Source organism: Ursus maritimus, unplaced genomic scaffold (assembly GCF_017311325.1).
Source record: "Ursus maritimus isolate PB19 unplaced genomic scaffold, ASM1731132v1 scaffold_10, whole genome shotgun sequence".
NCBI classification, from domain to species: Eukaryota; Metazoa; Chordata; class Mammalia; order Carnivora; family Ursidae; genus Ursus; species Ursus maritimus.
In genome coordinates this window covers 10,877,273-10,884,113 of record NW_024423344.1, presented here as the reverse complement: position 1 = coordinate 10,884,113, position 6,841 = coordinate 10,877,273, and the positions used below count along the sequence as shown (strand labels likewise).

The 6,841-nt window shown below is 50.9% G+C and overlaps 1 long non-coding RNA gene across 2 annotated transcripts; it reads right to left on the bottom strand.

Annotated features, from left to right (window-relative positions):
• Window positions 1-856: 856 nt before the first annotated feature.
• On the bottom strand, window positions 857-4,634 carry LOC103664337. Of its 2 annotated transcripts, XR_568998.2 has the most exons (3): window positions 4,499-4,634; window positions 2,589-2,727; window positions 857-1,615 (listed from the first exon to the last, which is right to left on the bottom strand). It is a non-coding gene; the product is annotated as an uncharacterized LOC103664337 (long non-coding RNA). The 2 variants fall into 2 exon arrangements; XR_005831936.1 differs by having other exon boundaries at window positions 857-2,727.
• Window positions 4,635-6,841: the final 2,207 nt, after the last annotated feature.

Below are 6,841 nucleotides of genomic sequence, written 5' to 3'. Positions count from 1 at the left end.
TTGTTTCTTTTGCAATTGAAAGAGTTCTTTTATAAATTTTTTAATAGCCATTTTCAAGCACACACAGAACAAAGGCCCACATAATATCCCCCCCGCCCCAGCCATCACCTGGCCAGTCCTGTTGTGACTATCCTCCGACCCACTGCTGCCCTCTCCCCACGCTGTTTCACAGCAAACCCTTGACAACAGAGGGTCTTTCAAAACCAATCAGATCAAGTCACTTCCTAGTTTCAAAACCTCCCGCAGCTTCCCAAGGTCTCTGCAGGGACAGCCTGCACGCACCGTGGCACCCAGAAGCCCACTAACCACTCTGCTGGCGTCTCCTCACTCTGCTCCAGCTGTCATGGCCCTTCCGTGCTCTGGACCCACTGAGCAGATCCTACCCCCGGGCCTTTACACTTGCCATCCTGCCCCCTAGACAGCCTACGCCCTACATCTATGAGGCTCCGCTCTACCCCAGCATTCACATCCCAACTCAGATGCCCCACTCTCTCCGAAAGCTCTTCCCAGTGGGCCCATCCCTGGTAGCCCCCCGCCTCTAGCCGCTGTCCACCAAAACACACTGCAATCAGTCCATTCGTGTCAAAAACGTGCTTGGCCTAAACTCAAAGCTTCATAAAGCAGAAACCTCGTCTGTTTTGTTCCATGTTATTTCCCCATCCAGTGCTTGGTATATAATAAGCACTGACTATTTGTCGAGTTTAAAAAGCAAACGAGGAAGAAGAAGAAGAAGAAGAAGAAGAAGAAGAAGAAGAAGAAGAAGAAGAAGAAGAAGAAGAAGAAGAAGAAGAAGAGGAAAAATGAAAAGTATTAACTTCAGGGCAGTTTTTAAAAATAAACTTTCCTGGTGTACTTATCTTTAAATTCACTGATTTAATGAAACCTCATTTGTTAGGAAAAATACATGCGTACAAATGCATTTGCAGGGGTGGTGGTGTGGGGACACAAAACCTTTTGCAGTGCAAAGACACTGGCATCCGTGAAAGATCCTGAGTGAGCTGAGTTCTGATTCTGCAAACAGAGAAAGAGAAGTCTGGGAGGAAATGACTATTTTTAGTCCTTAGAAGCAGCTCCTGCCCCAGCTAACGTGGGGGGGGCGGGTGGCTACCCTGAGATGAGAAGCCCCTACTCTCCCGCTCTTAATGCCATGTCATGCCAGAGGAAAAGAAAAACCTCTAAGGAGGCAGGATTAATGAATTCTGAAATGAGAAGTAAAAGATAGACGTTTAGTTCGTTTAAGAAAAGCCTCCATTGCAGGCCCCTGAGTATTTGGGGTCCTGTTTGACGGAACTCAGCTTCTGAAGGGAAATCACGTCGCGCTTCTCGAAATTCCACAGCATGTTTTAAAACAAACCTGTAAAAACATACTTTAAAAACATAACGTTTTTCAATTGGTGAAAATCCATTCCCAAAAAATCCTCCTTTCTCCGCAGTCCTGCGCCCCCACACACTGCTGTGTCCGGAGCCCCTACTCTCAGCCTCTCCCTTTCATCGAACCTGCCTTCCCAACTGGCCCTAGAACCGAGACTCTGGCTTTCATGGGCCTGCAGCAACGCTTCTGTGCAACTGGTGGTCAGTGCTCCCGATTGTGAGTGCGAACGGCCTCACACAGAACCTGTATAGGAGAAAAGTTCTGGATTAACGAAATCTGTATGAATGTGACACTTCCGAACTCACTGGAAGGGAATCCTTCCGCAAAGCAAGCGACACAGCCCAGAACGGTTGGGTGGCGGGTGCCCACGCGGGGCTACCCAGCCGGGCCTCCCCTTCCTCCGCGCTCGCTCCAGCTTCCCAGACAGCCTGGCGGGCCGACAGCGTGCCCTCAGCCTTCTCCCACACGTCCCTCGTCTCTGAGGAGAACAGCAGCATTATTAACTCAGGCTCTGGTAGGAATGTGCAGGGGCTGGGGCCGGCTTCTGGCCCCGGAGCTCTTTGAAGATAGAGCACTGAGGCAACCGGGAGAGCTGAAAGGCTCTGAGCCCAGCAAGGAATCCGTGGAAAAAAACCTCCCCTGGTTTCCTTCACTCTATGGCTGGACTCAGGCCTGCTACCTCAAGGCCTAATGTGGCTGGGCTGGCTGGCCGGGGGAGGCTGGGCCCAAATTACTTGAAAGAAGGCGCTTTGAGTTCTGCGGATGGCCTGAGTCCGAAGACTTCTTATATACATGCCACTTCATCATGAGCACTTTTCTGTGGGCCAGCAAAAGCCCTTTCCATGACTGGCTCACGTATGCCTCACACATCTCTGTAAGTAGGATTAATATCATTCTCTGCTCTGTGGAAGAAGCTGAATCACAGGGCTAGGAAGCCTACTGAGCTCACACCACCAGCCCGAGGAGGAATGGGAATGTACCCAAAGCCACTGGACACCCGTGTCTAAGTTCTTGACTACTAGCAAGCCTAGAGCCAGCACAGGTAGGGATAAAAAAAACCACAGGTCTATACTACCTGGGTTCGAATCCCACCTCTGCTGCTTTTTGGCTGTGTGATTTTAGCAGATTGCTATACTTCTCTGTGCATCAGTTGCTTTAAGTTGAGAATTCTGATAGGACCTATCACGCAGGATCGTGTGTGCACTTAATCCCTTACCGCATGCGAGTGCTTCACGGTGCCTGGTATGTTAAGTGCCGTGTGTCTGTTCTAGGTCCCATGATGCCACTTCCTATTCGTGCACAATTCTGTGTTGCTGGCTCCTTTCTCCACCTGTTAATGGCAGACATCTAATTCCCTGCAAACCCAAGTGAATTATTTCAGGACGGGGGACTTTCTGGAGGAGGTCCTGGAAGATGCCACTTCCTAGCTGCCTCCTCTATCTCTCTAGCTGGACATTGTTCAGTGACACCCACTCTCAAAGCCAACTCCTACGAAGGTGCCTAAAGCCCCGCCTCCTCCAGGGCTGGTGGGCACGGTGGTCTCCCCAAGATAATGTGGGGCCCTCCCCCACCCCTGCCAGATGGGCGACTGGGCCCCGGCACTCCAAAGCCGAGCCAACTCTGCTCTCTGAGCCCTCATTGTGCCAGAGCCATATGGGGCCAAGCCGGGCAGCCTGCCTTCAGGGCCTTGCCGAGCACTTAAGGGAACTGGCTTCCAATTTTTTCTCACAGAATCCATGAGCTCATGGGAGGCTGGGCTGAGGGTCAGATCTGAGGCAGAAATTAGAATTAAGTCCTCTCCAAATGCTTGAAGCTCTGTCATCATCCTTCCCCTTCCCCTCCCCTTTCCCCCTCCCCCAGACCTCCAGCCCCCACACCCTCCCCACCTTCCTCAAGTCAGGGGTTCTTAACCCCGATTTAAAAGACCCCTGGGATGCCTGGGAGGTCCGAAGTCTGAAACGGAGCGTGTATGTGTGGGCATTTCCTGGGAAGACTTCCACGGTTATTGTCATGTTCTCAAAAGGGGTTTATGATCCCCCCAATGTCAGGGACCCCGGCTTCCACAGGATAAGTCCATCTACTGGGTTGGGCTCTCCGGGAAAGGCTCTAAGGGGAGCTGGGCATGAGGGGGTAGCTGAGAAACTCCTGTGGGAGAGACAGGTGGGAAAAGCAGAAGGTGGGGGCAGTCAGGCAGGCGAGAAACCCAACCCAGAGCTGCGCCCTGGGATTCTGGAGCACGGACCACCAGTAGAGGAGTCCCGCACTGGGCAGAAGTGCTGGGCCCCAGACCACAGTGTTGCTCTCACAGTGGCCTGGGCAGCCCTAAGTATAGGGCCGGGTTTGAAAGCTGAGGCATGCTCTGAAGGAGCTAACAGCTGGAGGCTGTCCGCAGGCCATGCTCATTGTAACTGGGGCCTGAGCTATTTCTGGAAGCTGGTCTGGGTGGTGCATCTCTGTGCCGGCTGGGTACCCTGGGTAGCCACAGCACACAGCCCCTGGCTGGGCCACCTCACAGTCCATCAGACTTGCCCAGGCAGATCCCAATCCTACAAGTGGCCCAGCCTAAACCAGGCCAGGGGCCCCTCACCCTTGACCTATATACATAGGAGTCCCAGAGACCCGGGCCCTGAACTTGACCTCAGGAAGAGAGCTAGCAGGATGCTGGGCAGGAGAAGCAAGTCATAGAAAAGGGAAGTCTTTATCTTATGAATGGATTGTATACACGATGGTTGTTTTAACATTGGAATACATTTTCTCATGGAAATCCTATTAGAAATGGTTCCCGGGCTTATCTGTGAACACCTGTTAAATTCACAGCGAGGTTCAAGGGTCATCCTGAGGTCGGAGGCCGGAAGACGACCCCCCCCCATACCGAGCTCCTCAGAGTAGTGCAGGGACCCCTGCAGCGCGGAGGGCAAGGAAAATCTGTCAGCATCAGCCGGCGGAAGCAGTGGGAGAGAATCCAGGCCGGCAAGGGCGTCCCAGGACTTCCGCAGGGAAGGGAGAGGGGCTTAGTTATAGACATTGCGCACAGGGATGCGGGGACCCCAAGGGCCTGCGGCAAGGGGACCCCGCGGCAAAGGCACGCTGCCCTGTACAAGGAGGTTATGCCGCCCTTTTACTAACCGGGTTTCCTGCCTGCCATCAGCCCAGGTCCCTCTGCGATCACCCTCGGGGAAAGGCTCAGCCAGGCTGGAGGGAGTGAAGGCGACATCCCGCAAGCTCTCGGTTAACCTCTAATGCGGGCGGGCGTCTCATCCCAGAGCGGCCGCAGCGTCAGAGCGCGCCCGTGGGGGACGTTCTGAAAGCGGCCACTAGAGGGCGCGTCCGCCCTTCCCTACTCCCCCGGCGCCGGAGAGGGCGCGGGTGATGAAACCGGTCTTCTCCTTGCCCTTTAAGGAGCAGGCTGCTCCTGAAGTGCCCTCCTCCCAGGGCAAGCTCCAGGCTTCTATTAAAGGGAACAGCTTCTTCATCCTGTAACGTGAAGAAACTTCCACACAGCATCCCTTAAACACGTTTAATGTGACCAGAGTGGGAAAACATCTGAAGGATGGAATGTAGAGCCGCTACCATTTAAAAACAACCACCACCCATTCCCATCTCCTTGGTGTGTGTAGACTGGTCCTGGGATAGGTCTCAAGTTTGCCTGTATGCCACGGAGTGCTGTCCCCTCCCCAGACAGGCTGAAGGTCGGGGGCTTGCCTAGGTACCGTGTCCAGCTACTCCAGACACCGCAGGTAACCTGGCATCATACAAATTTTCCGTATCAGCCCCACATGGACACTCATATTTGTCCGGATGTGGTTACAACGTGGGGGTTGAAAAATAGGGCCACTGGTGATATTTTCTATGCTGTCTACTTAGATTCTGGAAGGTACCATTGTCTGGACCAAAGCAGGTCCACATTGAATAAGTAGGTCCCTGGGTGGGGTTTTCAGGAGCAGACAACACACCAAGAAAAAGCGAACTGAAATCTTAAGCAAGAGCCACGGTTGTGAATTCTGAGCTGCTGGAGGGGATGGTCAGACCTGAGGTGCTATCGAGGTTGTGGCTTAGTACATTACGCAGAAGGCTAGGTCCGAAAGGCCCTCGGGAGAAATGCCCATCTTTCCTTGGTTCCAGAAATCATGATTTTCTAAGCAGTTGATCTGCTTTTATTTCAACACTCATCTGTTTCTCTTTTTCGTTTATTCCTGGGCCCAGCTTGTGGCCCTTTGAAAGGAGGTGTACCAACCTGCCCCGTAAACTTTGTATTTTTCCTCACCCCACTCCTGGCTCCGTGTGATGTCTCCACTCTTATCGCTGCTCTTGCTCTTGCTCTGGTTTTTAGTGTATATTAAAGTTTATATTTTGTCTCTTCTTTGTAAACTGCCTAAATCCTTTGTGGAACAGAGCAAAATGCAAATAAAATAAAATAGGCATCAGATACATTCTTTCTGTGGCACAGTATTAGGCCAAGGGCTTCGTGACTATTCAGTACCTGTAATCCTAGGAGAGAATTTTAAAGTTCTCTGCCAGACTCCTGTGTGGCAACGTTTGCCAATACTCTCTACTTCCCATCACCCTTAATTTCGCTTAACCTTTGATTTGAACACCTCCAAGTTGTGTCTTCTGGACTTTTCTCTTTTGTATGTAATTCACAAAGCCTTATTTTTCTGATTTCAGAAAGTATATTCTAGCTTCTCATGTCATCCACAGATTTTTTTAAAAAAAATTTTAAGTCGGTTTACAAATTTAAAGGTTTTTTCTCTTAGAAGACCTAAGTACTGCAAACCAACAATATCGTCCCACCAATCTGGCCCGTGCCTTGGAAATCTATTAAAGAAACAGAGAGGAAGTCATGGTGGGTTGACTCAGAAGCTCAGATATCCCCAACACAATATACTTTTTGGCTGCTGTTGCTATGACAAGTAGTGATACACTTTTTGAAGTCCTCGATTCCTGAATCTCAAAGATTTGACCCCATATCTGCACACGGGACATGCTCAACATTATTTGTTAAATGAAGAAATGAGTTAACACAACCCAGCCAAGACGCTGGGGAAGAATGAATGAATCCCCTCGGTCGGGCCTCGGGAGTTCCACTCCTCGGGTCCTTCAGTGGGACCGACTGACTCTCAAAGATGTGAGGATTTGCTGAACAGCTGTTGCTATGGTTTTCTTGAGAAGGAAGGGACCGGGCCGGAAAAGACTGGTCGCTGGAAAAGGCAGCTTTGAAGGAGAAAGACTTGGTGGACAAGAAAAGCTTTGCGGAAATGCTTGGAATGTCATTTTTTTAATAAAATGAGCCCCTTCCCTTCTCTGTCCCACCACCTCGCCTCCCTCAAGTATTAGGCACTTGCCACATGAATGCTAGCAATGGTCCTGATCCCACAGCCCCTTCCTTCCTGAGCTTACTTCTGAATGTTTGTTCTGAGAGGTTTTTTTTTATGTTTTTAAATTTTTATTTATTTTTTTTTTCTGAGACGT